Genomic DNA, 13979 nt, shown 5'->3' with positions numbered 1-13979 from the left:
TAAGCCCTGAAAATGCATCATGGCCCTTTAAATCAACCTGCTGCCTGGCCTGCTATGTGTGAGAGTACTCATGCCACCCATCCGGCCCCCTCCCTTGCTGTTAAGCATTTGACTGTTCTGATGTATTTTGCAAAACATGATGATGACGACGATGATGACGATGCTGCTGCTGCCAACCCTGAGGATCCTGAGGGTACAGAACAAGAACCAGTACAACCAGCTGCGGACGATCCAGACTGAATGATGGCAGTGATGACTGAAATGTCTGCAGGGGAGAGCTTCCAATTTAATGTTTATGAGCCCCCATCAAGGGGCATCAGAGTTTCAACCCCTAGCATAGGTCTTGGTTCCACCTTCCATGGTTTCGCTTCCGATGTTGCGGGTCCCAGTGGTGCTGCTGGTATCATGGAGCAGTTTACACCCATTCGTCCAACATCCCAGCCCACGGCTTGCACTCGAGTGCTGTCGTCTGGAACACCGAGTGTCCTACCGTTCCAGCCCGAGCGTCTCCCTCTAGTTCTGCCGTCTGCAACACAGAGCATCCCACCATTCCAGCCTGAGCCTCTCCCACCAGTTTAGCCATCTGGAACACAGAGCGTCCCACAGTCTCAGCCCGCGCCTCCCTGTGTAGTGGTGCCGCTTGCAACATCGAGCATCCCACCATCCGTGCCCGCGCCTCTCAGTGTATTGGTGCCACGAGGCAGACCCAGGCAGAGGAGGAGGAGATTGGAGACATGCTCTCCTGAGATGCAGCATGGAACAGATGCGACTCAGGTTGTGGAATTGGGTATGGAGACCAATGAGCTTACCCGATCACTCATCGGCAGTGTCAATGCAGTTGGTGAAGAGTTGACGGTCCTGACGGGAGAAATAGCAATAATGACACGGGAACTTAGGGAGGGAATGTCCGAGGGAGTGCAATCGCTGGCACAGGCTGTCAGGGAGGGCATGCAAATGACGGCACAGGCCACCAGGGAGGGCCTGGTTGAGGTAGCTGCTGCAATAAGGGCACACAGCCCAGCCAATCAAATGACACCCCCATGAGGAAGTGAACATTCACTGAGATATGGATGAGAGATGGTTACAGCCTTTCTTTGCTGCTTTTGTTCTTGTTCTTGATGTAGCTGTAGTAGCGTTTTTCAAATTGAAATTGTTTTGTAAGTTTTGTAACTTTACAACTTATAAGGGATCTTATGGTTTTTAAGTGATCTTATAGTGTAAATGCTCTCACATTCTATAAATTATTTAATTTTGCATCTAAAAAGTGATCTTGAAGTGTAAGTGATCTTAGAGTGTAAAATTTTTCACATAAAAAGTGTTTTGTAACTTTTGTAACTTTACAAGTTTATAAGTGATCTTAAAGTTTTTAAGTGATCTTCAAAAGTCATATTAAAAAGTATAGTTTGATACAACAAATATTTTATTAGAGTGACGTTAACTTTTCAATAAAATATTTTTTCATTAAAACTGTTTCATGTTCCATTAACACAACACAACGTAGGAACAACTGCAAAGAATAAACATGTCCATATGCAAAAGTGGTCGCAGAGCCCTCAGGCATCAGTAGTTGAAGCGTTCACGGATGAGCTGTTGGCTCAAGGCTCGAGCAATCATTAAAGGGGCACGATGGACGGCCCTCCTCCAACCTCGTGCTTCGGCATCAGGCACTTGCATGCTTTCCTGATTTTCGTTATCATCTACATCCTGGTCTTCCGTAATAATATCATCATGCACTGGACCCTCACGTCGGTCTTCTGGTTCCACTACCAGCTCCTGCTGCCTCATGATGGCTAAGTTATGAAGCATGCAGCACACAACAGTGAAATGACCGACAATCTGAGGAGAGTATCGCAAGTGTCCTCCGGAATGGTCCAGGCATCGGAATCACTGTTTCAAGATGCCAATGGTCCTCTCAATGATGCTGCGCGTCGCAATGTGCACCATGTTGTATTGACTGTCAGCTTCTGTCCGTGTCACGCGTAGGGGCGTCATGAGCCAGGTGGCCAGGCCGTACCCTTTGTCTCCCAGTAGCCAGCTCTGCCCTTCTGGCTGCTGCTCAAACATGTCAGGTATAACGCTGTCATTTAGGATGAACACATCATGGGTGCTTGTCACACACGAGCTGTACATTGATAGAGTGGAAACCTTTCCTATTTCGGTACTGCTCAGATTCCTCCACAGGTGCTCGCAAGGCTATGTGGGTACAATCAATGCAGCCCTGTACCTTTGGGAAGCCGGCAATCCTGAAGAAGCCCACAGCCCTCTCATGGATCGCTTGTGCGATCATTGGGAAATTGATGAAGTCATTCCTTCGCGCATACAGTGCAGCCGTGACCTGGTAAACGCAGGCATGTATTGCACGTTGAGAGATGGCACACACATCTCCAGTTGTAGCCTGAAATGATCCCGAGGCATAGAAAGAAAGTGCAGCTGTTACCTTCACTTCAACAGACAGGGCAGTTGGCGTTCTGCTTCTGGCCTGCAAATCTGCTCTCACCATATCACAGATCTCAGTGAAAACTTCTCTGCGAAAACGCAGCCTTTTCACACAATCAGCCTCGCTCATGTCCAGGTACGAGCGCCTGGTTCGATATTGTCGACGTGGGTAAGGTCTCCTGCCCATCAACCTATGGGCTACGACGTTCCTGGTGCGGTGAGCTCTAATCAATTCTCTCCTACGCAGTGAATTGATGGCGAACCATTGCATAATACGTGGTGTTGACAATGCAGCACCCATTCTGCTAATTTAAGTATAAAACTGTCTATGTGGCTATCTCTCCCTGTCCAAATGGCCTCAGTCCCCCTCACAGCTCGAAGGCTGTTGCTGTATCTTCGGCTGCCGTCGAGCCACTGATGCCGCCCCTAAAGCGTGGCCGAATGGCCTCAAGCACCATAAAGAGCAGCGTGTGTCAGGTGTTGATTCTTCGGCTGCCGGCCAGCCACTGACGCCGCTGCTATCCTATGGCCGAATGGCCTCACGTCGGTCCGTTGCTGATTCTTCGGCTGCCGGCCAGCCACTGACGCCGCTGATATCTCATGGCCGAATGGCCTCGAGTCCGTCCGGTGTTGCTTCTTCACGGCCAGCCACGAAGAGAATGAAGGCCTGCCTCAAGCACCGCAGCTCAGCTCGAAGGCTGCTTGCTGCCGCTGCTGTCGAGACACTGATGCCACACCCTGCCTGTTTCCAACATGAAAGGCCTGCCTGAAGCACAGCAGCTCGAAGGCTGCTGCTATTTCACACAGGTAGGAACATGATTTATTTAATCTTTTCTTTGCTTATAAATTTTTATTCAGGTTGGATTTATTTGTATAGTATTTGTATAAGTATAACTAAGGATTGATTGTAGAATTTAATGACTTCCCTTCCCCCCCTCCCCCCCACCTCGTTCCCTATGCCTAATTTGTAACCTACGCCTGATTTTCTAAAGTGTAGACAAGGTTTTTGTCGAGCGTACAAAAATCTTCACTTACTCCATTCTAAGTTAGTTTGGAGTAAGTTTTCACTGCTGAAACTTTGAAAACAGGCGTAAGTGGCCGGACACGCCCCCTTTTGAAAAAAAAATTCTGTTCCAAAGTGAAACTATTCTAACTGACTAGAACTGGAGCAAACTAAATGCCGAGAATTCCGAATTCTAAGATACTCCGTTCTACACCAGTTGCTCCTAAAAATCAGGAGCAACTCAGGCCGAAACTTGGGGCCAATATGTTTGAATGGTGTGTCAGACGGCGAGGTACCAGTTTCGTGCAGTTTCTAGAGGAGCAGGGCATCTCGGGCTGCAAAGTCTAGATTTCCGCTTTTAATTGCGAATTGTCTCGCCTGACGTTGCTATCCGATTTGCACATAAATAATGGTGAGCACTGTTCGCCTCACCATTATTTTTAAAGCAAAATCCAGCCCAATATGACCTCCCGTAATCCCTGACATTTATCTCTAAAATAGTGGCCATTGGCATAGTAAGACATTAAAAAATAAAAATAAAAGTTATTGAGGGATTAATCCATATAATGGAAAGTTATGTTATGAACTGTAAAAAACTAGCAAATTTGCTATTAGAACATATTTTTAAACAGTATCAGGCAGCCTGTTGCTCAATTACTGCTAATGCCATCATCGTCAGTGTGAGTTATTTACTTAGTTAAGACCCTTAATTGACTGAATAGTAAAATTGATTTATCGTCAACTTCCAACAACTTGCATTTATATAGTGCCTTTAATGTAGATAAGCATCCCAAGGTAGTTCAGAGAAGCTTAATCAGACCAAAATTGACACCAAGCCAAAGAAGGAGTAATGACTAAAAGCTAGGGCAGAGAGGTAAACTTAAAGGAGAATAGGGTGTTGTGGAGGGAATACCAGAATATAAGGTCTAGATGGCTGAAGACATGGCTGCTGATGCTGAGTTGAAGGAAGTGGAGGATGTAAAAGGAACCTAAGTTGGAGGAACAGAGTTCTAAGAGGTTTGTAGGGCTGAAGAAGATTACAAAGGTAAGAAGGGGTGAGGCCATGAAAAGATTTAAACATGAGGATGAGAATTTTAAATTTGAGGCATTTGGGAATAGGGAGCCAATGTAGGTCAACACAACAGAAGAATAAAGCTGAGAAGCCAGCAGTGCATTGAAGATCAGTCCTGAATCTCAGCAGTTAACAGCAACAACAAAAAAATGGCATTTATATAGCGCCTTTAACCTGGTTAAATGTTATAGGCGCTTCACAGGAGCATTATCAAACAAAATGAGACCAAATCACATAAGGAGATATTAGGACAGGTGACCAAAAGATTGGTCAAAGAGAAAGGTTTTAAAGAGCATCTTAAAGGAGGAGAGAGAGGTAGAGAGGTGGAGAGGTTTATGGAGGGAATTCCAGAGCTTGAATCTAGGCAGCTGAAGGTATGATCGCCAATGATTGAACGATTAAAATTGGAGATGCGCAAGAGGCTATAATTAGAGGAGTGCAGAGATTTTGGGAGGTTGCAGGGCTGGAGGAGGTTACAGAGATATGGAAAGGTGAGGCCATGGAGGGATTTGAAGTCAAAGATGATAATTTTAAAATCGAGGCATTGACGGATGTGGGTCAGCGAGCACAGGGGTGATGGGTAAACAGGACTTGGTCCAAATTGGGATACGGGCAGCAGCGTTTTGGATGAGCTCGAGTTTACAGAGGGTGCAAGGTGGGAGGCTGGTCAGGTGAGCATTTGACTAGTTGGGTCTAGATGTAACAAAGACATGGATGAGCATTTCAGTAGCAGATGAGCTGAGGCAGGGGTGGAGACAGGCGATGTTACGGAGATGGAAGTAGACAGTCTTGGAGATAGAGAGGACGTGGGTCAGAAGCTCAGCGCAAATAGGATACCAAGGTTGTGAGTGGTCTGATTCAGCATCAGAAAGTGGCCAAGGAGAGCGATGGAGTTGGTGGCTAGGGAACAGAGTTTCTGGTGAGGACCAAAGACAATGGCTTCAGTCTTCCCAATATTTAATTGGAGGACATTTCTGCTCATGAACATTAATTAATTCGAGAGCTTTCTACCCTTAACACCTTTTGCCATTTGAAGATAAACGTTTCCTGTCTTTCATTTAGTTCCCACTTGTAACGTTCGACTCTGCAGCAAAGATGGCTGAAAATCTGTTGTTTTGTCAGGGAAATAATCCCTTTTTAAGATATATCACCCCTTTTACCCACCGTAGCTTTTCCATCCCACTTGTCATTCAGAGCTCAATGGACAAGTGGCCAAAATGCTTCCAGGCATTTTGCAATGACACATTGAAATTGGCCATTTGCAGATATATTGGAGCCAACTGAAGATACATGCTTTATGTTCCCTTCCAGTGGAGAGCATCTGGCCTCTGTTTCATACCCCTGCACACGGACATGGCTGATATTGAGTTTGAGGATCAAGTGTTTGAACCCAGTTGGCCTTTTATCCAATACAGTTTTCTTGTGTAAGTGACTTGTCATCAATTTCCTGAAGCAGACCAAATTGCCTGTATCTTCGTTCCCTGCAGCACTGTTAACATAGCCAGGGTCAAATCAATTCACCCTAACGCAGGTAAATTTTCTACTGAAGAATACATAGGATGTCCACGACATTGTCTGTCAATTTAGACACCAGAAAATATCACAAAATTAAACTTGCACATCCTAAACTAATGTCTAAGTTTAATTATAAATTAAATAATTCACAGAAGCAAAAACAGTCAAGATACTGTAGAGCACAATCAGCAATTTATACTGCATACAATAGCATTGATATTTTAAAAGAGGCTGTTATTTAGCAAGCCCTTTCTGGCAAACTTTTGAAATGATTCAAGAGGTAACTTTCAACTTTAGTGGAGGCATAAAACTGGCAGTATTCAATCGGCTGCCCATTGTACACACTGCCCAATTTTCCCTCCGAATGAAAATCAGATGGGGTGTATAACAGGTAGCCAACCAATATCACCAGTTCTACATCCTTGCTGAAGTTGAATGTTACCCCCAAAGGCTATAAAATCCACAGCGATTGATCTGCTCTCCAACTGTAACTTTGGATGGAGATAGGCAGAATCTGTGGAGCAATGGTGCAAACAGTCATTTAGATTATTTCTTCGGGTTAACCACTGATCTCCTGCCAAATCTATGGCAGGCTGACGGGAAAATTCCACCCGAAATTCAGGGCCTTGGCCTCCAATGTCCATCGGTGATGCTTACAGATTTCTCCCCCAAATTCATCCATAATGGCAGATTGAACAGAAAACTGGACAACACGAGGAGTGTTTTGTTTTATAAGGCTATGAAACTGAAAATCTTCTGCCTGCTCTGTCATTCTAAGCGTGGTAGAGTAGGCACTGGTGATCTCCATTCCTGTTGCATGATCTGAGGTCAGAGCAATGTCACTTAATATGAATACAGCCAGCAGATGCCCATGCCACCATGGGTTGATTTCAGCGCCCTGCCAGAGGCGCGGAGCGGAAAATGGATCCATGTATGGCCAGATGGGAAGCCCACCAGTTCCAACAGCAAAATTGTTAGGAAGGCCAATCCGGGCAGAAGCTTTCAGTATTTCCATGGTCTTTCAACATTTTCCCAGCCTGGACGATCCTGGTGGGTCCGACTTCCAACAGTGAAATGATCAGTATGCCAGGTTCATCCTGGAGTCCAAGAACAAGGCATCAGGAGCAGATGGAATCCCCGCTGAGGCACTAAAGTATGGCGGAGAGGCACTACTGGCACGAGTGAATGACCTCATCTCTTTCATCTGGAAGGAGGAGTGCATGGCAGGAGATTTCAGAGATGCGTAATCGTGACCATCTTCAAAAAAGGGGACAAGCCCGACTCCGGCAACTGCAGAGGGATCTCCCTGCTGTCGGCCACTGGGAACGACATCGCAAGAAACCTCCTCAACCGTTTTCTCCCTGTGGCTGAAGAGCTCATCCCAGAATCACAACGCGGATTCCGTCCACTAAGGGGTACAACAGACATGATCATCACCGTGCAACAACTACAACAGAAATGCAAGGAACAGCACCAATCCTTGCACATGGCCTTCTTTGACCTTACAAAGGCCTTTGACACTGTCAACCATGAGGGACTATGGAGCGTCCTCTTCCATTTTGGCTGCTCCCAAAAGTTTGTCACCATTCTCCACCTGCTCCACGATGAAATTCAAGCCGTGATCCAGACAAACGGATCCACCAAAGACCCAATGTAGGTCTGGACCGGAGTCAAGCAGGGCTGCGTCATCGCACCAACGCTCTTCTCGATCTTCCTTGCTGCAATACTCCATTTCACTCTCAACAAGTTCCCCGCTAGAGTGGAACTAAACTATAGAACCAATGGGAACCTGTTCAACTTACGTCGCCTCCAGGCCAAATCCAAGGTAATCCCATCCTCTGTCATTGAACTACAGTTCGCGGATGATGCTTGCATCTGCGCACACTCAGAGGTCGAACACCAAGCCAGCCTCAACACCTTCACCGAGGCATACGAAAGCATGGGCCTTACACTAAACATCTGGAAGACAAAGGTCCGCCACCAACCTGACCCCGCCACACAGCACTGCCCCCTGGGTCATCAAAATCCACGGCTCGGCCTTGGACAACGTGGACCATTTTCCATACCTTAGGAGTGTACTATCAGCAAGGGCAGACATCGATGACAAGGTCCAACACCACCACCAATGTGCCAGCACAGCCTTCGGTCACCTGAGGAAGAGAGTGTTTGAAGACCAGGACCTCAAATCTGGCAACAAGCTTATGATCTACAGGGCAGCAGTGATACCTGCCTTCCTATATGGCTCAGAGACGTGGACTATATACAGCAGGCACCTTAAAGTGCTGGAGAAGTACCACCAGTGTTGCCTCCGCAGGATCCTGCAAATCCACTGGGAGGATTGACGCATCATCAGTGTTCTCGCTCAGGCCAACAACCCCAGCATCGAAGCACTGACCATACTCGACCAGCTCCATTGGGCGGGCCACATCGCCCACATGTCCGACACGAGACTCCCTAAGCAAGCGTTCTACTCGGAACTTCTACATGGCAAGCAAGCTCCAGGTGGGCAGAGGAAATGCTTCAAGGACACCCTCAAAGCCTCCTTGGTAAAGTGTAACATCCCCACCTGCACCTGGGAGTCCCTGGTCCAAGACCGCCCAAAGTGGAGGAAGAGTATCCAGGAGGGTGCTGAGCATCTCGAGTGGTAAACTAGGCTCCCTATCCACCCTTTCCTTCAACGATTGTCTGCTTCACCTGTTCCAGAGACTAATCCCCATATTGGATTGCACAGTCACCTGAGAACTCACTTTTAAAGTGGAAGCAAGTCTTCCTCGATTTCGAGGGACTGCCGATGATGATGGATGATGGAAGTCCAAGTCACTAGGTGGTAGGAACATCAAGGCTGAAAAATGTGTGTGTTTGGGAATTCCCCCCGACACACAGATCAGGGGCCATGCTTGGGGCAGAAATTCCACCTGCCCCAGGCCCCTGCACAACTTGTTTGCTGGAGGATTCTGATGGGAAACTCAGTGTTCGTGGGTCCTGCTCAAATTCCTACTTCTATTGGGCCTCCTGTGCCTGACTTGCCCTGAGGATTCACAGCCTCATTTCCTTTGAAACATCCAGGTTACCAAAATGTTACCAATTTTACGGGGTGAAATTGGGGTCGTTTGCGCAAACGTCTTTTTGTTTGGGCGTGACAGCACTAATGACGGCCACAAAATTCAGTGGGAGTTTAGCGGCAGCATTCTACGACGATGACATCATCACCATGCGCAGCGGCCTCTTTTCGTCCCGGAGCGAAAATTCGGGAGCAGCCCTGAAGCTGTGCCAGGCGTTGACAGCTTCAGGGGGAGCGTACCGGGATATAGGCCGCTCGCCGGGCACTAGTTAAAGGGGAGGTGGTGCTCGCAAAAAAAAAATCAGCCGTCTTACCAGTCGCGGCCCATTGCATCGTGGAACGCGGGATCCGTGCCATGATTTGGCAGCACGATACTCCGCTTGAGTGCCAGGCTAATGCCACGGCACCTCGCTCCCCGGTGGTCCAGGTAGGGACCCACAGTGTAGACAGCTTGGCCCTCCCCTTTAATGAAGGGTAGGGCCCTTTCTACACGTATGCAAATGTCATTGTTGAATCTAACACTAACCTAACCCTTTCTCACTGTGCAGAAGTTTCTACTTCTCTCCCCTCTTCATTTGCTTCCACTCCGCACATGCCCTACAGCGCAAGTGAAGTGTGTTATTTTACGTTCCACTTGCTCTCGGGGGTGGTAACCCCAATATAGCGAGCAGGGTGGGACTTCCGCGCCCGGCGCAAGAATTCCCACCTCACGGCTGTTACCTCCCCCAAACAGGATGCTGCACAATTCCCCCCCCCTTGAACTCCATCTTAGGGTTATCACAATTTCAAAATGATATTAGCAGACCTCCACTGATCTGCTTATGGTAAGTGGGATGATATACTATTTTATACAAACATGTGCACTATATGGTGTAGGGCATAATATATTGTTATGCTGATAATTTAAATCTGTGTTCAGCTAAGGCCACAATGTCTAATCACTGTTAAGTAGAGGGTGAGATTAGGTTATGAATTTTATAGTGATTGTAGGTGTCTTGCAAATTTCAGGCTCCAGGACAATGACTGGCTTTCTTTTTCTTTTTATTACATTATTTTGCATTTTAAGTTTATAGTATGATGTCTGAGTGTAACAGAATAGCCTGCACTGTTGTGAGTTGTCCTCCAATGAGTAACACCACTGCACCACCATTGAAAATGTCATTGTTGAATCTAACACTAACCTAACCCTCTCTCACTCTGCAGAAGTGTTTACTTCTCTCCCCGGTTCAACACTTCCCAATAGTATGGTGAGATCATACTCATTGTGTAAGGATCTGAAGGAGGGAGAGAGAAAACAGGGAATTATAGACTGGTCAGCCTGACATCAGTAGTGGGTAAAATGATGAAATCAATTATTAAGGATGTCATAGCAGCGCATTTGGAAAGAGGTGACATTATAGGTCCAAGTCAGCATGGATTTGTGAAAGGGAAATCATGCTTGACAAATCTTCTGGAATTTTTTGAGGATGTTTCCAGTAGAGTGGACAAGGGAGAACCAGTTGATGTGGTGTATTTGGACTTTCAGAAGGCTTTCGACAAGGTCCCACACAAGAGATTAATGTGCAAAGTTAAAGCACATGGGATTGGGGGTAGTGTGCTGACGTGGATTGAGAACTGGTTGGCAGACAGAAAGCAAAGAGTAGGAGTAAATGGGTACTTTTCAGAATGGCAGGCAGTGACTAGTGGGGTACCGCAAGGTTCTGTGCTGGGGCCCCAGCTGTTTACATTGTACATTAATGATTTAGACGAGGGGATTAAATGTAGTATCTCCAAATTTGCGGATGACACTAAGTTGGGTGGCAGTGTGAGCTGCAAGGAGAATGCTATGAGGCTGCAGAGTGACTTGGATAGGTTAGGTGAGTGGGCAAATGCATGGCAGATGAAATATAATGTGGATAAATGTGAGGTTATCCACTTTGGTAGTAAAAACAGAGAGACAGACTTTATCTGAATGGTGACAGATTAGGAAAAGCTGAGGTGCAACAAGACCTGGGTGTCATGGTACATCAGTCATTGAAGGTTGGCATGCAGGTACAGCAGGCGGTTAAGAAAGCAAATGGCATGTTGGCCTTCATAACGAGGGGATTTGAGTACAGGGGCAGGGAGGTGTTACTACAGTTGTACAGGGCCTTGGTGAGGCCACACCTGGAGTATTGTGTACAGTTTTGGTCTCCAAGCTTGAGGAAGGACATCCTTGCTATTGAGGGAGTGCAGCGAAGGTTCACCAGACTGATTCCCGAGATGGCGGGACTGACATATCAGGAAAGACTGAATCAACTGGGCTTGTATTTACTGGAGTTCAGAAGAATGAGAGGGGATCTCACAGAAACATTTAAAATTCTGACAGGTTTAGACAGGTTAGATGCAGGAAGAATGTTCCCAATGTTGGGGAAGTCCAGAACCAGGGGTCACAGTCTAAGGATAAGGGGTAAGATATTTAGGACCGAGATGAGGAGAAACTTCTTTACCCAGAGAGTGGTGAACCTGTGGAATTCTCTACCACAGAAAGTTGTTGAGGCCAATTCACTAAATATCTTTAAAAAGGAGTTAGATGTCGTCCTTACTACTAGGGGAATCAAGGGGTATGGCGAGAAAGCAGAAATGGGGTACTGAAGTTGCATGTTCAGCCATGAACTCATTGAATGGTGGTGCAGGCTCGAAGGGCTGAATGGTCTACTCCTGTATCTATTTTCTACGTCTATGTCTATGAAGCATGAACCTGGAACCAAATGGTGCAGAAAATTTAGCACCAACCTGAACTATCCACATATATGTTTTTGGCCCATTCCCTTGTGCAATATCTTTGCAGCATATTTACATTTTATATTAATGGTTTGTAGCCTCTAAGTGAAGTTAAATAACTGATAAGCTATTTGTGGCTGAAGGACTGCCTATAATTTTTTTTAATTAATTCTCAGGCTGTGCACATCATTGGTAAGGCAAGCATTTATTGCCCATCCCTTGTTGCCCTTGAGAAGGTAGTGATGGGCCTTCTTCTTGAACTGCTGAAGTCCCTGTGGTGAAGATGCTGTTAGGAAGAGAGTTCCATGATTTTGAATTAGCGACAATGAAGGAACAGTGATATATGTCGAAGTGATGTGTGACTTGGAAGCGATGACGCTGCCCTTGTTATTCTAGGTGGTGGAGGTCACGGATTAGGGAGGTAATGCCAAAAAAAGCCTTGGTGAGTTGCTGCAGTGCATCCTGTAGAGACTACACACTGCATTCATGCTACACCAATGGTGGAGGGAGTGAATGTTTAAGCTGGTGGATGGATGCCGATCAAGTGGATTGCTTTCACTTGGATTGTGTTGAGATTCTTGAGTGCTGTTGGAGTTGAATTCTTCCAGACAAGTGAAGAGTATTCTATCACACTCCTGACTTGTGCCTTGTAGGTGATAGAGAAGCTTTGGGGAGTCAGGAGATGAGCCAGTCACCGAAGAATACCCAGTCTCTGACTGCTTTAGAAACCACGGCATTAATGTGGCTGTTCCAGTGAAGGGGAGGTAGTTATGCTTTCTCTTGTTAGAGATGGTCATTGACTGACTCTTGTGTGGCGCAAATGTTACTTGCCAGTTATCAGCCCAAATATGGATGTTGTCCAGGTCTTGCTGTATGCGGGCACAGACTGCTTCATGATCTGTTTCTGTACCATTCTATATCTTTCTAGTTCCGTATCATTCTAAAACATTAATTCAATAGACATTAACGTTTTCATATCTGAGCACAAAATGTTGCTTGCACTAAGTGATTTTACTTTATCTAGTGTACTTAGCGGGCTTGTACCACTGACAGTATCTAAGATACCGCCCCTCCTTTCCCAAGTAGGCCAGCAATATGGAGCTACAGCTCTGCAGCAGTGATGTTGGTTAAATTTTTATGGGTTGAATTTCAAGCACTCTATCCAGCGACATTCTGCTATTTCTCCTTAGATAGACAATAATTACATTAAAATAAAACCTCACTTAGTCAGTGCATTTGACCTTATCAAATTGCAGTGAAGAGTTGCTGCCAGAAAGAATGAAAAGAAATTGTCTCCTGATCACGGCGAGCCAGGAGTCATATCACACAAAAATATTTTTAGTAATATTTTAGAACAAAAATACAAATTTCTCACTACAAATCACACTTATTTCCAAATTGGTAACTGTTTTGAATCCGCCTGATCACCTGTCCATTATACACCCCATCCAATTTTCCAGTCACCCCATCCAATTTTCCATTCCATTGAAGTTCATACCGTCGAGAACGACAACATGGTGGTTAAGTTATGGGACTAGTAATCCAGAAGCCTGCACTAATAATCCGGAGACATGAGTTCAAATCCCACCACGGCAGCTGTGGAGTTTAAATTCAGTTAATAAAATAAATCTGGAATAAAAAGCTAGAGTCAGTAATGGTGCCCGGATTGTCGTAAAAAACATTTGGTTCACTAATGTCCTTTAGCTCTCAACTGCCCTCTGAAATAGCTTAGCAAGTCACTCAGTTGTAACAAAGTGCAAGAAGAAACAAAAGAATAAAACCAGACGGACCACCTGGCATCAAACATGGCACTGGCTTCAGACAAAAATGGCACAACCAGCCCAATTGACCCTGCAAAGTCCTCCTTACTAACATCTGGGGAATTGCGTCAAAATTTGGAGAGCTGTCACACAGACTAGTCAAGCAACAGCCTGACATAGTCATACTCACACCTTTCTGCCAATGTCCCAGAACTCTGCTATGTCCTGTCCCACCGGCAGGACACATCCAACCAAGGTGGCGGCACAGTGGTATACAGTTATGTGGGAATGTCCCTCGGAGTCCTCAACATTGACTCTGGGCCCCATGAAGTCTCATGGCATCAGGTCAAGTATGGGCAAGGAAACCTCCTGCTGATTACCAGATACTGC

The sequence above is a fragment of the Pristiophorus japonicus genome, chromosome 2, assembly GCF_044704955.1.
Source record: "Pristiophorus japonicus isolate sPriJap1 chromosome 2, sPriJap1.hap1, whole genome shotgun sequence".
Taxonomy (NCBI): domain Eukaryota; kingdom Metazoa; phylum Chordata; class Chondrichthyes; family Pristiophoridae; genus Pristiophorus; species Pristiophorus japonicus.
This window is presented reverse-complemented; position numbering follows the sequence as displayed.